Source organism: Coregonus clupeaformis, unplaced genomic scaffold, assembly GCF_020615455.1.
Source record: "Coregonus clupeaformis isolate EN_2021a unplaced genomic scaffold, ASM2061545v1 scaf0580, whole genome shotgun sequence".
NCBI lineage: Eukaryota > Metazoa > Chordata > Actinopteri > Salmoniformes > Salmonidae > Coregonus > Coregonus clupeaformis.
In genome coordinates this window covers 239766-260275 of record NW_025534035.1, presented here as the reverse complement: position 1 = coordinate 260275, position 20510 = coordinate 239766, and the positions used below count along the sequence as shown (strand labels likewise).

Here is a 20510-nt window from a genome sequence, read left to right as displayed (position 1 = left end):
CCATCTCTACACAACAGGAGGGGATACATGATACAGACTGAGAACCCATCTCTACACAACAGGAGGGGATACATGATACAGACTGAGAACCCATCTCTACACAACAGGAGGTAGATACATGTTACAGACTGAGAACCCATCTCTACACAACAGGAGGGAGGAGGGGATACATGATACAGACTGAGAACCCATCTCTACACAACAGGAGGTAGATACATGATACAGACTGAGAACCCATCTCTACACAACAGGAGGTAGATACATGTTACAGACTGAGAACCCATCTCTACACAACAGGAGGTAGATACATGTTACAGACTGAGAACCCATCTCTACACAACAGGAGGTAGATACATGATACAGACTGAGAACCCATCTCTACACAACAGGAGGTAGATACATGATACAGACTGAGAACCCATCTCTACACAACAGGAGGTAGATACATGTTACAGACTGAGAACCCATCTCTACACAACAGGAGGGAGGATACATGTTACAGACTGAGAACCCATCTCTACACAACAGGAGGTAGATACATGATACAGACTGAGAACCCATCTCTACACAACAGGAGGGAGATACATGATACAGACTGAGAACCCATCTCTACACAACAGGAGGGAGGAGGATACATGATACAGACTGAGAACCCATCTCTACACAACAGGAGGGAGAGGATACATGATACAGACTGAGAACCCATCTCTACACAACAGGAGGGGATACATGTTACAGACTGAGAACCCATCTCTACACAACAGGAGGGAGGATACATGTTACAGACTGAGAACCCATCTCTACACAACAGGAGGGAGATACATGTTACAGACTGAGAACCCATCTCTACACAACAGGAGGGTAGGATACATGATACAGACTGAGAACCCATCTCTACACAACAGGAGGTAGATACATGATACAGACTGAGAACCCATCTCTACACAACAGGAGGGAGATACATGTTACAGACTGAGAACCCATCTCTACACAACAGGAGGGAGGTGGATACATGTTACAGACTGAGAACCCATCTCTACACAACAGGAGGGGATACATGATACAGACTGAGAACCCATCTCTACACAACAGGAGGTAGATACATGATACAGACTGAGAACCCATCTCTACACAACAGGAGGTAGATACATGATACAGACTGAGAACCCATCTCTACACAACAGGAGGTAGATACATGTTACAGACTGAGAACCCATCTCTACACAACAGGAGGTAGATACATGTTACAGACTGAGAACCCATCTCTACACAACAGGAGGTAGATACATGTTACAGACTGAGAACCCATCTCTACACAACAGGAGGGAGGAGGGGATACATGATACAGACTGAGAACCCATCTCTACACAACAGGAGGGAGGAGGGGATACATGATACAGACTGAGAACCCATCTCTACACAACAGGAGGGAGATACATGTTACAGACTGAGAACCCATCTCTACACAACAGGAGGGAGGAGGGGATACATGATACAGACTGAGAACCCATCTCTACACAACAGGAGGGAGGAGGGGATACATGATACAGACTGAGAACCCATCTCTACACAACAGGAGGGAGGAGATACATGTTACAGACTGAGAACCCATCTCTACACAACAGGAGGGAGGAGGGGATACATGATACAGACTGAGAACCCATCTCTACACAACAGGAGGGAGGGATACATGATACAGACTGAGAACCCATCTCTACACAACAGGAGGGAGGAGGGGATACATGATACAGACTGAGAACCCATCTCTACACAACAGGAGGGAGGAGGGGATACATGATACAGACTGAGAACCCATCTCTACACAACAGGAGGGAGGAGGGGATACATGATACAGACTGAGAACCCATCTCTACACAACAGGAGGGGGATACATGATACAGACTGAGAACCCATCTCTACACAACAGGAGGGAGGAGGGGATACATGATACAGACTGAGAACCCATCTCTACACAACAGGAGGGAGGATACATGTTACAGACTGAGAACCCATCTCTACACAACAGGAGGGAGGAGGGGATACATGATACAGACTGAGAACCCATCTCTACACAACAGGAGGGAGGAGGGGATACATGATACAGACTGAGAACCCATCTCTACACAACAGGAGGGAGGAATACATGTTACAGACTGAGAACCCATCTCTACACAACAGGAGGGAGGAGGGGATACATGATACAGACTGAGAACCCATCTCTACACAACAGGAGGGAGGAGGGGATACATGATACAGACTGAGAACCCATCTCTACACAACAGGAGGGAGGAGGGGATACATGATACAGACTGAGAACCCATCTCTACACAACAGGAGGGAGGAGGGGATACATGATACAGACTGAGAACCCATCTCTACACAACAGGAGGGGGAGGATACATGATACAGACTGAGAACCCATCTCTACACAACAGGAGGGAGGAGGGGATACATGATACAGACTGAGAACCCATCTCTACACAACAGGAGGGAGGAGGGATACATGATACAGACTGAGAACCCATCTCTACACAACAGGAGGGAGGAGGGGATACATGATACAGACTGAGAACCCATCTCTACACAACAGGAGGGAGGATACATGATACAGACTGAGAACCCATCTCTACACAACAGGAGGGAGGAGGGGATACATGATACAGACTGAGAACCCATCTCTACACAACAGGAGGGAGGAGGGGATACATGATACAGACTGAGAACCCATCTCTACACAACAGGAGGGAGGAGGATACATGATACAGACTGAGAACCCATCTCTACACAACAGGAGGGAGGAGGGGATACATGATACAGACTGAGAACCCATCTCTACACAACAGGAGGGGAGGAGGGGATACATGATACAGACTGAGAACCCATCTCTACACAACAGGAGGGAGGAGGGGATACATGATACAGACTGAGAACCCATCTCTACACAACAGGAGGGGATACATGTTACAGACTGAGAACCCATCTCTACACAACAGGAGGGAGGAGGGGATACATGATACAGACTGAGAACCCATCTCTACACAACAGGAGGAGGAGGGGATACATGATACAGACTGAGAACCCATCTCTACACAACAGGAGGGAGGAGGGGATACATGATACAGACTGAGAACCCATCTCTACACAACAGGAGGGATACATGATACAGACTGAGAACCCATCTCTACACAACAGGAGGGAGGAGGGGATACATGATACAGACTGAGAACCCATCTCTACACAACAGGAGGGAGGAGGGGATACATGATACAGACTGAGAACCCATCTCTACACAACAGGAGGGGGGGGATACATGATACAGACTGAGAACCCATCTCTACACAACAGGAGGGAGGTGGGATACATGATACAGACTGAGAACCCATCTCTACACAACAGGAGGGGGATACATGATACAGACTGAGAACCCATCTCTACACAACAGGAGGGAGATACATGATACAGACTGAGAACCCATCTCTACACAACAGGAGGGAGGAGGATACATGATACAGACTGAGAACCCATCTCTACACAACAGGAGGGAGGATACATGATACAGACTGAGAACCCATCTCTACACAACAGGAGGGAGGAGGATACATGTTACAGACTGAGAACCCATCTCTACACAACAGGAGGGAGGAGGATACATGATACAGACTGAGAACCCATCTCTACACAACAGGAGGGAGGGATACATGTTACAGACTGAGAACCCATCTCTACACAACAGGAGGGAGGAGGGGATACATGATACAGACTGAGAACCCATCTCTACACAACAGGAGGGAGATACATGATACAGACTGAGAACCCATCTCTACACAACAGGAGGGGATACATGTTACAGACTGAGAACCCATCTCTACACAACAGGAGGGAGGGGGATACATGATACAGACTGAGAACCCATCTCTACACAACAGGAGGGAGGTGGATACATGATACAGACTGAGAACCCATCTCTACACAACAGGAGGAGGAGGGGGATACATGATACAGACTGAGAACCCATCTCTACACAACAGGAGGGGATACATGATACAGACTGAGAACCCATCTCTACACAACAGGAGGGAGGAGGGGATACATGTTACAGACTGAGAACCCATCTCTACACAACAGGAGGGAGGAGGGGATACATGATACAGACTGAGAACCCATCTCTACACAACAGGAGGGGATACATGTTACAGACTGAGAACCCATCTCTACACAACAGGAGGTAGATACATGATACAGACTGAGAACCCATCTCTACACAACAGGAGGGGATACATGATACAGACTGAGAACCCATCTCTACACAACAGGAGGGAGGAGGGGATACATGTTACAGACTGAGAACCCATCTCTACACAACAGGAGGTAGATACATGATACAGACTGAGAACCCATCTCTACACAACAGGAGGGAGGAGGGGATACATGATACAGACTGAGAACCCATCTCTACACAACAGGAGGGAGGAGGGGATACATGATACAGACTGAGAACCCATCTCTACACAACAGGAGGGAGGAGGGGATACATGTTACAGACTGAGAACCCATCTCTACACAACAGGAGGGAGGTGGATACATGATACAGACTGAGAACCCATCTCTACACAACAGGAGGGAGGAGGATACATGATACAGACTGAGAACCCATCTCTACACAACAGGAGGGAGGAGGGGATACATGTTACAGACTGAGAACCCATCTCTACACAACAGGAGGGAGGAGGGGATACATGATACAGACTGAGAACCCATCTCTACACAACAGGAGGGAGGAGGGATACATGTTACAGACTGAGAACCCATCTCTACACAACAGGAGGGAGGAGGGGATACATGATACAGACTGAGAACCCATCTCTACACAACAGGAGGGGAGGATACATGTTACAGACTGAGAACCCATCTCTACACAACAGGAGGGAGGAGGATACATGATACAGACTGAGAACCCATCTCTACACAACAGGAGGAGGAGGGGATACATGATACAGACTGAGAACCCATCTCTACACAACAGGAGGGAGGGATACATGATACAGACTGAGAACCCATCTCTACACAACAGGAGGGAGGAGGGGATACATGATACAGACTGAGAACCCATCTCTACACAACAGGAGGGAGGAGGGGATACATGATACAGACTGAGAACCCATCTCTACACAACAGGAGGGAGATACATGATACAGACTGAGAACCCATCTCTACACAACAGGAGGGAGGAGGGGATACATGATACAGACTGAGAACCCATCTCTACACAACAGGAGGGGATACATGATACAGACTGAGAACCCATCTCTACACAACAGGAGGTAGATACATGATACAGACTGAGAACCCATCTCTACACAACAGGAGGGGATACATGATACAGACTGAGAACCCATCTCTACACAACAGGAGGGAGGAGGGGATACATGATACAGACTGAGAACCCATCTCTACACAACAGGAGGGAGGAGGGGATACATGATACAGACTGAGAACCCATCTCTACACAACAGGAGGGAGTAGATACATGATACAGACTGAGAACCCATCTCTACACAACAGGAGGGAGGAGGGGATACATGATACAGACTGAGAACCCATCTCTACACAACAGGAGGGAGGAGGGGATACATGATACAGACTGAGAACCCATCTCTACACAACAGGAGGGAGGAGGGGATACATGATACAGACTGAGAACCCATCTCTACACAACAGGAGGTAGATACATGATACAGACTGAGAACCCATCTCTACACAACAGGAGGGAGGAGGGGGATACATGTTACAGACTGAGAACCCATCTCTACACAACAGGAGGGAGGAGGGGATACATGATACAGACTGAGAACCCATCTCTACACAACAGGAGGGGATACATGATACAGACTGAGAACCCATCTCTACACAACAGGAGGGAGGAGGGGGATACATGATACAGACTGAGAACCCATCTCTACACAACAGGAGGGAGGAGGGGATACATGTTACAGACTGAGAACCCATCTCTACACAACAGGAGGGAGGAGGGGGATACATGTTACAGACTGAGAACCCATCTCTACACAACAGGAGGGAGGAGGGGATACATGTTACAGACTGAGAACCCATCTCTACACAACAGGAGGGAGGAGGGATACATGATACAGACTGAGAACCCATCTCTACACAACAGGAGGGGATACATGATACAGACTGAGAACCCATCTCTACACAACAGGAGGGAGGAGGGGATACATGATACAGACTGAGAACCCATCTCTACACAGTAAGGGGCGACAGATAGAAAAAAAAAAAAACATTTCATATTCACTTTTTTTGTAGGGAAGCCTTTAATTTTTTACAAAAAAATATATATATATTCTACATTTAAACAATTGTTATATTCTTTAGATCAATAATGGATCTCCCATCAACATATATCCATGGGAACATTCTACAGAATGAACCTTTAAAATAAGTTCTCCTTTCTATTTTGTAATATAACAAGCAATCCTCTTTCTCCTATTAGGGACCAATGATGTAAGAAACCCTGGATTGCTGAGGCTCTGTATTGGCCATTGAGAGGCTTTGAAGCCACCGGTCGGCCATATTGCCACTCCCCAGTAGGAGCAGTCCTCCATAGGAATGAATGGAATTCTACAGTATTTCAATTAAATGTTTCAACGACAAAATCACCTGTATTCATTATTTTATTTGTTTTGTAGTGGGGACAGTAGCATTAGTAATCTATAAAAAGTATACTTTAAGGAAAATGTTTAGCTCACAATGTAAAAGTATGTCTGTAATATAATAAATGTGGCAAAAACCAATGTAGACTTTAATAAATGCATTTCTGTAGCTTCCAAAAATCTATTTTACAATGGTGAGGGAGTGCCAAGATGGATGCAAAGTTTGCATTTCCTTCTTATTTAACTTCTCAAAGTATTGCAATTTTTCCAACTTAACGACAATGACGTAGTTGTGGAGAGTAGACTACGAAATAATTGATTCCTCTGATCCTTTTGCACGTCAACTCCCATTAGTGAATGTCAAGATTCGATTCCGCTTGGAATAGACTCCTAAGATTCAGTATTATTGGAACGAAGGAGTCTGATTAGTTGCAGTCATTCCGAGAAAACCAGTGTTGCCAACTTAGCGACTTTGTCGCTATATTTAGCGAGTATTCAGACCCCTCTAGCGACACATTTTCAAAAAAATCGACTAGCGACAAATCTAGCAACTTTTTCTGGTGTTATTGGAGACTCTGACGTGAAAGCACGTATCGTTCTTACTCTTCTCAACGAGCAGCGGGCGCTGCCTTGGGCCCCACCCCCCCGTCCCAAAGCACTCACAGGCGGCCCAGTCCTCGCGCAGCAGTCCCTCCCAGCTGCAGTCAGAGCAGGAGATGTTCACCCCTCCGCGTCCAGACTGCAAATGAATCGCGCATGCGGGAAGCCGCCGCCGCCGCTGGCTGATTCCGCCCTGGCTGATCCCGCCCCTGGCTTACATTCAGGGTGGGATGTAAATGTAAAATGTTCTTTGTCTAAAATAAATCCCTGCACAAAAATAAATCACTGCATTTGACTCACACAGCCTCAGTCACTTACTCACCTCGTCCACTGTGTGTGTGCCTCTCTGTGACATCAGCTAAACATCTAGCTGGCTAGCTCGTCATGTCTCAGTCTAAACTGTACACTCAAAAATACAGAAAGGAGTGGGAATCAAACCCTGAATTCAAAGGCTGGTTGAAGCCGTTTATTGGAGATGATACACGGGCATACTGCCTGTATTGTAAGGCTGATTTCTACGCCAAACTTAGTGATGTAAAAAAAACACATGACAACTCAAAAACATACTCAAAAGGCAAAGCCTTATAACAGTTCCACCCAAAACAAGCTGCCATTTATGGTTTAAAAAAATTTACTCTGCAAAAAAGGCTGAGGCCACCATGGCATTAGCTATCGCTGAACACTGTTCCATGCTGGCATGTGATCCCATTGGAGAAGCATGAAGAGCTGCTTTCTCAGACTGCTGCTACCCACTTCAAAATGCACAGGACAAAATGCACAGAAATGATCAATGGTGTTCTAGCACCATACTTTATGAAAGAGTTGGTCGCAGATGTGGGTGACCAGCGTTTCAGCCTCCTCCTCGATGAGTCCACGGATGTCAGTGTTTCTAAGTACCTGGGGGTTGTGATAAGGTACTTTAGTGACACCAAGCAGACAATCGTATCAACATTTCTGGGGCTTGTTGAGTTGGAGAGAGGAGATGCCAAATCTATAGCCCGTGCTGTTGTGGCTTTATTCGAGAAGTGTTGTCTTAAAAAAAGAGAAACTCCTGGGGATATGGACTGACAATGCCTCTGTTACGACGGGGTTTAACAATGGGGTCCATAAAGTGCTGAAGGAGGAGTACGGCCTCAAAGATCTGGTTCTTATTCGCTGTGTGTGCCACTCGCTGCAGCTTGCTGTAAGTCATGCTTCCAATGACATCATCCCACCGTAGTGTGGAGTCCTTGGTACGAGAGACTTATAACTGGTTTTCAGTGTCTCCAAAGCGCAGGGAGGCCTACAAGGCCACATATGAGACCATCAACTGTGGGGAGAAACCTTTACAGATAACCAAGGCGTGTGCCACACGTTGGCTCTCCATTGAACCCGCGGTTTCACGCATTTTGGACCAGTGGGAGGAGCTTAGGCTGCATTTCGCAGTCACCAAGTCCAGTGAACACTGCTACATGGCTGAGGTTTTATACTCCATGTACAGTGGTCCTCAAAACATATTGTATCTGACTTTTTTTGAAGTCAGTGCTGGGTGAGGTACAGTTGGCCATCAAGGCTTTTGAGGGAGAGCAAGTAGATCCTCTTAAGCTACTTGACAGCTTGGTTAAGCCTGATCAAGTCTGTGAGCAGCATGGTGCTGAATCCACTGGCAAATGTTGATGTACTCAAAGGGCCAATAGATGGATACATCAGTTCCAAACCGTACCTTGGTTACCTTTTTGAGTCAAAGGCAGCTGAGCTCCACCTTGCGCCTGAGGATGAAAACAACGTCCGAAAGCGGCGTGTAGCCTTCACCGTCTCCCTCACTAATGAGTTGAGGGTGAGACTGCCGGACAACATCGAAGCATTGCAGTACATGTCAGTTTTCAATGTGGAGGAAACTCTAAAGCACAATAAAGAGCCCTGGAGAAATAGAAAAAAAATTGCCAAAAATTGCTCCTTGGCTACTCCCCTGCAGAGATAGACAAGATTGTCCATCAATGGCGTACCATCCATCTTAGTAAATGGAATGAGACAAAAAAAAAAAAACACACTGGGCTTCTGGAGTGAGATTTGGAAGTTCAGGGATGCAGCTGATATCAACCCGTTTCAAGAACCTGCCATGGCTGCTGTGTCCGTGTTGTCCTTGCCACACTCGAATGCTGAAGTCGAGAGACTATTCAGCCAGATGAGTGTGGTAAAAAAGCAAACTTAGAAATCGGATGTCCTTGCAGACCCTTAACTCCATCCTGGACATTCGATATGGACTGAAGCTGTCTGGTGAGGCTTGCTATGAGCACCAGCTGCCTGATAATGTTTTGCAGTTTTTTTTGGGCACATCAGCTGCTTACTCATTTAAGTCAGCTCCCTCAGTTGCTGAACCTGCCATAGAGAGCCTTGACCAAAATGACGATGACCCAGTCTTTCTGTGAGCCAGCACAGCCTGTGTGTGTGTGGAGGGGGGGGGGGTCTGGAAAAAAACTAACAATTAACCTGAATTAGGGCCAGACTAGTTACCATCATTTTCTCACATTGCCATTGACACTTTTTTTCTATTGTCTCTTTTTGGTCCATTTAGATTGTTAATGTAGATTGTTATACAAAATAATGTTATGGTTAAAAATGTTGATGTTTTACTGTGACTTGCTGTAGGCTCCTAAGTGGACCATAAGGTTAAAAACCAAACTTAAGAAAACTATAAAAAGGTAACTCAGCCAGAGTGTCTATTTTGGGTCACTTTTGCCGGTCCCAAGCCCGGATACAGGAGGAGGCTTCTGCCGGTCCCAAGCCCGGATAAAGGAGGAGGGTTGGAATTGTGACATAAAAAAATAAAAATAAGAATCGACAGAAGACAGTTCATTTGTAGTTCTAAACATATTTAGGGTGTTTCTTTACTCAGTTTGTCTCTCCCACGACGTTATTCCTCCTCTCTCCTACAGCGTCCGTCACAATTACATGCACATGGCCAATTATGCAAAGTAGGCGATGATGTCATTTAGCGACTTTTAAGACAGCCAATAGCTACTCTCCTTACTGAGGAGTTGGCAACAGTGGGCCTAGTTTGTGAGAGAGAGATGTCAGCTCTGTGTTGTCGGGTAAACTTTATATTTATTTATTTTTAACATTTATATTTATATTATATATATATTTATTTTTAACAATAGCTACTTTCCTTACTGAGGAGTTGGCACCAAAACAGTAGGGAAGTTGAGCCTCGTGCTTCAACGCTCTTAGTTGTTGCGGAAATTGACCCACTATGCTGTTTACTTTCTGCATCTACGTAAACCCAAAAAAAAAAATACGTATTTTTTTGGTTAGGGATTTTTCTTAACGTTAAGGATCCCAATTTCGTAAATAAAAACGTTTTAACATTTAAATGTTCACATCCCTATCTCCTATCAAGAGTGAAATACCCAAACCCAATAACCCATAGCAGATGTGCTGACAGTACTGAGTCACTGTTAGACAGGTCAGACTAAACAGACAAAGATGCATCCCAAATGGCACCCTATTCAGGCCCATAGGGGCTCTGGTCTAAAGTAGTGCACTATATAGGGAATAGGGTGCCATTCTCTGGTCTAAAGTAGTGCACTATATAAGGAATAGGGTGCCATTCTCTGGTCTAAAGTAGTGCACTATATAGGGAATAGGTACCATTCTCTGGTCTAAAGTAGTGCACTATAGGGAGTAGGTGCCATTCTCTGAGTCTAAAGTAGTGCACTATATAGGGAATAGGGTGCCATTCTCTGGTCTAAAGTAGTGCACTATATAGGGAATAGGGTGTCATTCTCTGGTCTAAAGTAGTGCACTATATAGGGAATAGGTGCCATTCTCTGGTCTAAAGTAGTGCACTATATAGGGAATAGGGTGCCATTCTCTGGTCTAAAGTAGTGCACTATATAGGGAATAGGGTGCCATTCTCTGGTCTAAAGTAGTGCACTATATAGGGAATAGGGTGCCATTCTCTGGTCTAAAGTAGTGCACTATATAGGGAATAGGGTGCCATTCTCTGGTCTAAAGTAGTGCACTATATAGGAATAGGGTGCCATTCTCTGGTCTAAAGTAGTGCACTATATAGGGAATAGGGTGCCATTCTCTGGTCTAAAGTAGTGCACTATATAGGGAATAGGGTACCATTCTCTGGTCAAGTAGTGCACTATGTAGGAATATGCCATTCTCTGGTCTAAAGTAGTGCACTATATAGGGAATAGGGTGCCATTCTCTGGTCTAAAGTAGTGCACTATGTAGGGAATAGGGTGCCATTCTCTGGTCTAAAGTAGTGCACTATATAGGGAATAGGGTGCCATTCTCTGGTCTAAAGTAGTGCACTATATAGGGAATAGGGTGCCATTCTCTGGTCTAAAGTAGTGCACTATATAGGGAATAGGGTGCCATTTGGGACGCAACCAAATCTGACAGACCTGCATTTGATTAAACCCTCTACAGCACAATTTAAAAAGACCTACTGTGAAACAGTGTCTTTCAAATCCTGGCTAAGTCAAAACTGCACGCCCTAGACTCTAGAGAACATTTCAAAGTGTTCAAAATAAGTTATCTGGTTCCATCTCCGAGGTTAGACTAGACTACATTCAGAAGGTCTCTGGTTCCATCTCCGAGGTTAGACTAGACTACATTCAGTTGGAAGCAAACCAATTCAAAAGCAAATACAAATCTCTGTTCTAGCAAATAATTATTCATATCTCTAAGTGTACATAGTGTTTCATACTCACAGTGCTGGCAGCTTGTATTACTGCTATGCTGTTTGTAGTATTTACCCAAAAAAATAGGGCTGAAAAAAAAAGATGCCTCTTCTCTCCCTCTTCTTCCTCTAAATCCGTCGCTCTGTCTCCTAGGCCGCTTTAGTATTTTCTTCTACCTCAGTCTCTCTCCTTCTTCCTGGCCTTCTCTCTCTCTCTCTCTCTGAACTAAACCCAGCAGCAGTGAGGAATGGGAGATAAACCTCCTTCTCCCAGCCAGGCAGAGAGAGACTGTGAGCGGGGCAGGAGTCTGGAGTATGGTGCAGCCTTTTATTGAGCTCGTCTGTCCCTGCTCTGCTAGAAACCCTGCCTGCTGGATGATTACCAAGCCTAATGATGATGACTATAATGGCAGCGGCTGATGATGATGATGATGATGATGATGATGACAGCGGGAGAGCGGGAGGCAGACAGGACATGATGATGATGATAAATAAATGGTTTCCAGGGTAATGGAGTCCTTGATGATAATGGTATCCTTGATGATAATGGTATCCTTGATGGTAATGGCGCTGCGTCTTTTTATAACCCTTATATAATAATGGCGGCTGCATCCCACTGCTCTTTTTATAATTTTCCTTTGCCATTTTTCAGATTGTCAGAAAGAACAGAGGCCACAGAGGGAGGAGGAGAGAGGGAGAGGGAGAGGGAGGGAGAGAGAGGGAGAGATAGGGAGAAGGAGGGAGGGAGAGGGAGAGGGAGGAGGGGGGAGGAGGGGGAGGGAGGGGGAGGGAGGGAGGGAGAGGGAGAGGGAGAGAGAGGGAGAGGGGGAGGGAGAGGGAGGAGAGGAGGGAGGGAGGAAGGAGGAGTGGAGGGAGGGAGGAGGAAGAGGGAGGGAGGAGGAGGAGGAAGTGGGGGGAGGGAGGAAGAGGGAGGGGGAGGAAGTGAGGAAGTGGGGAGAATCCCAGCACCCAACCATCAGCGGTTCATTTCTCTCTGCCATACTTCCATACTAAAGAGGCTGTCACCTACACAGAGATAGAGAGCTCAATGTGTAGTCTAATGCTTTTATGCAAATATTGTTTATGGCACAATTGCTTTAGTAAACCTAATCAAGGATTCTCAAATAATTTTCAGAAAGCTATTTACTGCTGGTTATGAACCTTGTGCAAAAACAAGCTCACAAAATAGCCACCGACCTAATACTCAGAAAAATACAGATTTCTTTATCACTTATAAAATAGAGACAAACAAACACAAATGACTACAGCATTACCTCATCAATGACTACAACATTACCTCATTAAGGCCTCCCGAGTGGCGCAGTGGTCTAAGGCACTGCATCGCAGTGCTAGCTGTGCCACTAGAGATCCTGGAATCCAGGCTCTGTCGTAGCCGGCCGTGACCGGGAGACCCATGGGGCGGCGCACAATTGGCCCAGCGTCGTCCAGGGTAGGGGAGGGAATTGCCGGCAGGGATGTAGCTCAGTTGGTAGAGCATGGCGTTTGCAACGCCAGGGTTGTGTGTTTGATTCCCACGGGGGGTATGAAAAATAAAAATAATGTATGCACTCACTAACTGTTAGTCGCTCTGGATAAGAGCGTCTGCTAAATGACTCAAATGTAAATTAATGACTACAGCATTACTTGAAAAACTCAGTTAAATACAGAACCAGATTAAAAATTTGTGAAAGGGGCATACTCATAATGTGAAAAATAAGTTGGCCCCCACAACCACAACCAGTGTTACACAACCTCTAATGTCAGGCGGTGTCAAAGGAAGGCCCCAAAAAAATCCTAAATACTCCAGCCACCCAAGCCATAGACTCTCCTATTGACCTGAAAACGGTACCGGAGCATCGGCTCTTGGACCAACAGGCTCCGAGACAGCTTCTGCCCCCAAGCCATAAGACTGCTAAATAGTAAATTCATGGTTACCCGGACTATCTTGCACTGACTATGCACACTCACAAGACTATACAGTCGGGGAAAAAAGTATTTAGTCAGCCACCAATTGTGCAAGTTCTCCCACTTAAAAAGATGAGAGAGAGGCCTGTAATTTTCATCGTAGGTACACGTCAACTATGACAGACAAATTGAGGGAAAAGATTCCAGAAAATCACATTGTAGGATTTTTTATGAATTTATTTGCAAATTATGGTGGAAAATAAGTATTTGTTCACCTACAAACAAGCAAGATTTCTGGCTCTCACAGACCTGTAACTTCTTCTTTAAGAGGCTTCTCTGTCCTCCACTCGTTACCTGTATTAATGGCACCTGTTTGAACTTGTTATCAGTATAAAAGACACCTGTCCACAACCTCAAACAGTCACACTCCAAACTCCACTATGGCCAAGACCAAAGAGCTGTCAAAGGACACCAGAAACAAAATTGTAGACCTGCACCAGGCTGGGAAGACTGAATCTGCAATAGGTAAGCAGCTTGGTTTGAAGAAATCAACTGTGGGAGCAATTATTAGGAAATGGAAGACATACAAGACCACTGATAATCTCCCTCGATCTGGGGCTCCACGCAAGATCTCAACCCGTGGGGTCAAAATGATCACAAGAACGGTGAGCAAAAATCCCAGAACCACACGGGGGACCTAGTGAATGACCTGCAGAGAGCTGGGACCAAAGTAACAAAGCCTACCATCAGTAACACACTACGCCGCCAGGGACTCAAATCCTGCAGTACAAGACGTGTCCCCCTGCTTAAGCCAGTACATGTCCAGGCCCGTCTGAAGTTTGCTAGAGTGCATTTGGATGATCCAGAAGAGGATTGGGAGAATGTCATATGGTCAGATGAAACCAAAATAGAACTTTTTGGTAAAAACTCAACTCGTCGTGTTTGGAGGACAAAGAATGCTGAGTTGCATCCAAAGAACACCATACCTACTGTGAAGCATGGGGGTGGAAACATCATGCTTTGGGGCTGTTTTTCTGCAAAGGGACCAGGACGACTGATCCGTGTAAAGGAAAGAATGAATGGGGCCATGTATCGTGAGATTTTGAGTGAAAACCTCCTTCCATCAGCAAGGGCATTGAAGATGAAACTTGGCTGGGTCTTTCAGCATGACAATGATCCCAAACACACCGCCCGGGCAACGAAGGAGTGGCTTCGTAAGAAGCATTTCAAGGTCCTGGAGTGGCCTAGCCAGTCTCCAGATCTCAACCCCATAGAAAATCTTTGGAGGGAGTTGAAAGTCCGTGTTGCCCAGCGACAGCCCCAAAACATCACTGCTCTAGAGGAGATCTGCATGGAGGAATGGGCCAAAATACCAGCAACAGTGTGTGAAAACCTTGTGAAGACTTACAGAAAACGTTTGACCTGTGTCATTGCCAACAAAGAGTATATAACAAAGTATTGAGAAACTTTTGTTATTGACCAAATACTTATTTTCCACCATAATTTGCAAATAAATTCATTAAAAATCCTACAATGTGATAATCTCATTTTGTCTGTCATAGTTGACGTGTACCTATGATGAAAATTACAGGCCTCTCTCATCTTTTTAAGTGGGAGAACTTGCACAATTGGTGGCTGACTAAATACTTTTTTCCCCCACTGTATATACACACACTCCCACAAACACACTCCCACTAATCACATGCTCTGTTCTTTATTTTACTTTTATTATTACAGTGAGGGAAAAAAGTATTTGATCCCCTGCTGATTTTGTACGTTTGCCCACTGACAAAGAAATGATCAGTCTATAATTTTAATGGTAGGTTTATTTGAACAGTGAGAGACAAAATAACAACAAAAACAAAATGTTATACATTGATTTGCATTTTAATGACGGAAATAAGTATTTGACCCCCTCTCAATCAGAAAGATTTCTGGCTCCCAGGTGTATTTTATACAGGTACACACTCTTTAAGGGAGTGCGCCTAATCTCAGCTTGTTACCTGTATAAAAGACACCTGTCCACAGAAGCAATCAATCAATCAGATTCCAAACTCTCCACCATGGCCAAGACCAAAGAGCTCTCCAAGGATGTCAGGGACAAGATTGTAGACCTACACAAGGCTGGAATGGGCTACAAGACCATCGCCAAGCAGCTTGGTGAGAAGGTGACAGTTGGTGCGATATTCGCAAATGGAAGAAACACAAAATAACTGTCAATCTTCCTCAGCCTGGGGCTCCATGCAAGATCTCACCTCGTGGAGTTGCAATGATCATGAGAACAGTGAGGAATCAGCACAGAACTACACGGGAGGATCTTGTCAATGATCTCAAGGCAGCTGGGACCATAGTCACCAAGAAAACAATTGGTAACACACTACGCCGTGAAGGACTGATATCCTGCAGCGCCCGCAAGGTCCCCCTGCTCAAGAAAGCACATATACAGGGCCATCTGAAGTTTGCCAATGAACATCTGAATGATTCAGAGGAGAACTGGGTGAAAGTGTTGTGGTCAGATGAGACCAAAATCGAGCTCTTTGGCATCAACTCAACTCACCGTGTTTGGAGGAGGAGGAATGCTGCCTATGACCCCAAGAACACCATCCCCACCGTCAAACATGGAGGTGGAAACATTATGCTTTGGGGGTGTTTTTCTGCTAAGGGGACAGGACAACTTCACCGCATCAAAGGGACGATGGACGGGGCCATGTACCATCAAATCTTGGGTGAGAACCTCCTTCCCTCAGCCAGGGTATTGAAAATGGGTCGTGGATGGGTATTCCAGTATAACAATGACCCAAAACACACGGCCAAGGCAACAAAGGAGTGGCTCAAGAAGAAGCACATTAAGGTCCTGGAGTGGCCTAGCCAGTCTCCAGACCTTAATCCCATAGAAAATCTGAGGAGGGAGCTGAAGGGTTCGAGTTGCCAAACATCAGCCTCGAAACCTTAATGACTTGGAGAAGATCTGCAAAGAGGAGTGGAACAAAATCCCTCCTGAGATGTGTGCAAACCTGGTGGCCAACTACAAGAAACATCTGACCTCTGTGATTGCCAACAAGGGTTTTGCCACCAAGTACTAAGTCGTGTTTTGCAGAGGGGTCAAATACATTTTTGACATGCGTTTTTCTGGATTTTTTTGTTGTTATTCTGTCTCTCACTGTTCAAATAAACCTACCATTAAAATTATAGACTGATCATGTCTTTGTCAGTGGGCAAACGTACAAAATCAGCAGGGGATCAAATACTTTTTTTCCCTCACTGTATAGCTCCTTGTCTATTTCAGATTACTCATTTTTATATCCATGATATTCTGTTGTTAACCCAAACCCCCCAGAGCTAATTTGACATCAAATCATTTAGGTATGTCCAGTGGCATTCCCCATTTGGCCTTGTATTGGAGAGTGAGTGATTAGATGATTGAGTGAGTGCAGGAGTTTGTGAGTGAGGGAAAGAAGGAGTGAGTGAGTGATTTTCTGTATGCATTTTGTATTGCTTATAATTCATCAATACATTTTAATTGCTTTGACTGTTTAATTTATTTTCATATATTAATAGTATTGACAAATCCTTTGTTGTTTTATATACAGATGTGCCTTGCTGCAACTCAAACAATAAATGAACTTAGTTGCTACTGTACAGTCCTTTCCTCTCTTCCTTATTGCATGGAAAATATCACGTGTAACAACGTTCAGGTAACCTTATGCGAAATTAGCTATAAGGTCAATGTTTTTATTTTAAAAAGTAACTTACTCTGAGTAGCTTTTAAGTGAGTTACTTTTTACTTTCACTTGAGTAAAATTCCCCGGTGACTGACCAATAGGAACAAGGCCTGCACTGAGTATTCACACAATATGATTATTGTGAATACTCAGATTAATGTTCTACCACAGCGACCATGACATTTGTAGCAAGCCTATTTGATTCTGATTTCGGACATGTGAAGTTTGTATGTAAAAAAAACTATTTCTAAGAGGCATGCTTTAAGTTTTTCTGAACTCACTTCGCTTAAGTGTAAAAAGGGAGGCTTGCGCTGCTGGTTTCCGGTAAATGCGCAGTTCAAAATATCACCACTGCAGTTAACGTAGCCTACGTCAGCTGATGTGGCCTTGCAAGCCAATCACAGAATGTGACGACAAAACTGAAGCGAATCGTACAATCTGGCAAGGTTAATATCAAAGATTTTAATTTGGTAACATCTCACAGTCTAACGTGTAATAACCCTAAAAGGCTGAATCCGATGTAATGTGAAGGTCATTAGGGAGTTGAGCGTCCAGTATTTCGAAAATAGAAATGCACTAGGAACAATCAAGTTCCTCACAGAGGGACAAACACAGTGCATTGCTTCAAGTTCTTGTTTATCAGTCAGTAAATGCCAAATCTCTCCATTTCAGTTTAAATACCTACATTCAACTGGTTATTTGAAGAAATAGGACAAGGCAACAAAGGAGTGGCTCAAGAAGAAGCACATTAAGGTCCTGGAGTGGCCTAGCCAGTCTCCAGACCTTAATCCCATAGAAAATCTGTGGAGGGAGTTGAAGGGTCGAGTTGCCAAACATCAGCCTCGAAACCTTAATGACTTGGAGAAGATCTGCAAAGAGGAGTGGGACAAAATCCCTACTGAGATGTGTGAAAACCTGGTGGCCAACTACAAGAAACGTCTGACCTCTGTGATTGCCAACAAGGGTTTTGCCACCAAGTACTAAGTCATGTTTTGCAGAGGGGGTCAAATACTTATTTCCCTCATTAAAATGCAAATCAATTTATAACATTTTTGACATGCGTTTTTCTGGATTTTTTTGTTGTTATTCTGTCTCTCACTGTTCAAATAAACCTACCATTAAAATTATAGACTGCTCATGTCTTTGTCAGTGGGCAAACGTACAAAATCAGCAGGGGATCAAATACTTTTTTCCCTCACTGTATATATATATATATATATAAATAAACATACTGTTGACAGGTAGGCTATGGTGTAATGGAATGTTTTGCCTTGTGTGGTAGGGGTTTGTGGGTTTTGACACTTAGGTTGGTGTCATAACTAGCCATAAAATAATGCAATGCATGTCACAACAGGTCTACATGTGTCATGACAGTGTTATGACCATATTATAAACAGGTTATCAACAAGTTATGTCAGCTGTTATGACATGGTCATGACCGTGTTACGACGCTGGGTGTCAAGTAAAGTGTTACCGAAAATAGCTATTCATGCCAGGAGAGGCATGCCTACTGCATCCGGCCAAATGTTTACAGTTTAGTCATTTAGCAGACGCTTATCCAGAGCGACTTACAGTTAGTGCATACATTATTTTTTTTTCATACTGGCCCCCCCTCATGGGAATCGAACCCACAACCTTGGCGTTGCAAACGCCATGCTCTACCACCTGAGCTACATCCCTGCCGCCCATTCCCTCCCCTACCCTGGACGACGCTGGGCCAATTGTGCGCCGCCCCATGGGTCTCCCAGTCGCGGCTGGCTACGACAGAGCCTGGATTCGAACCAGGATCTCTAGTGGCACAGCTAGCACTGCGATGCAGCGCCTTAGACCACTGCGCCACTCGGGAGGTTAAATGGGTTCCGGAACGAAACAGTCCAAAACGGAGAGGATCCAGATCCTGTTCCGGCAGGATCCAGCTCAAATTAAGCACTGGATGCATCGTTAAAACATTCAAACCTAAATTCCATCGCTATCGGGAAACCGGGCCCAGGCCATTAACAAGGGTCGTTAGCAAGTTTGGTAGACTACCCATCAGTGCCATTCAATTTGCGCAGTTTTGCATGGGATTACTGTGAACAACGGTCACAGAGGATCTGACTGAGGTCATGACTGGTGCCTGCCGTTGTCGTGGTAATACAGCCTTTAGGGATCTGACTGAGGTCATGACTGGTGACTGCCGTTGTCTTGGTAATACAGCCTTTAGGGATCTGACTGAGGTCATGACTGGTGCCTGCCGTTGTCTTGGTAATACAGCCTTTAGGGATCTGACTGAGGTCATGACTGGTGCCTGCCGTTGTCTTGGTAATACAGCCTTTAGGGATCTGACTGAGGTCATGACTGGTGCCTGCCGTTGTCTTGGTAATACAGCCTTTAGGGATCTGACTGAGGTCATGACTGGTGCCTGCCGTTGTCTTGGTAATACAGCCTTTAGGGATCTGACTGAGGTCATGACTGGTGCCTGCCGTTGTCTTGGTAATACAGCCTTTAGGGATCTGACTGAGGTCATGACTGGTGACTGCCGTTGTCTTGGTAATACAGCCTTTAGGGATCTGACTGAGGTCATGACTGGTGCCTGCCGTTGTCGTGGTAATACAGCCTTTAGGGATCTGACTGAGGTCATGACTGGTGCCTGCCGTTGTCTTGGTAATACAGCCTTTAGGGATCTGACTGAGGGTCATGACTGGTGCCTGCCGTTGTCTTGAGTAATACAGCCTTTAGGGATCTGACTGAGGTCATGACTGGTGCCTGCCGTTGTCTTGGTAATACAGCCTTTAGGGATCTGACTGAGGTCATGACTGGTGCCTGCCGTTGTGTTGGTAATACAGCCTTTAGGTAGCAAACAACAGCCCCATCATACCTGACATTATAAAATAACAAGGCATCAGTCTAAAACCCAACAAGGCATCAGTCTAAAACCCAACAAGGCATCAGTCTAAA

The 20510-nt window shown here is 45.1% G+C and overlaps 1 protein-coding gene across 3 annotated transcripts in view; it reads right to left on the bottom strand.

Annotated features, from left to right (window-relative positions):
- The window catches only part of LOC121559228 (zinc finger protein 513-like), a 55094-nt gene that overhangs the window by 26837 nt on the left and 7747 nt on the right, over positions 1 to 20510 (bottom strand). The window contains exon 1 of one of the 3 annotated variants that reach the window (XM_041872514.2): positions 11978 to 12305. The exons of the other annotated variants lie outside the window; for them this stretch is intronic. The gene's annotated coding sequence lies outside the window, so the exon portion shown is untranslated. Of the gene's footprint in view, positions 1 to 11977; positions 12306 to 20510 lie in introns of those variants that run through there. 3 annotated transcript variants of the gene reach the window in all.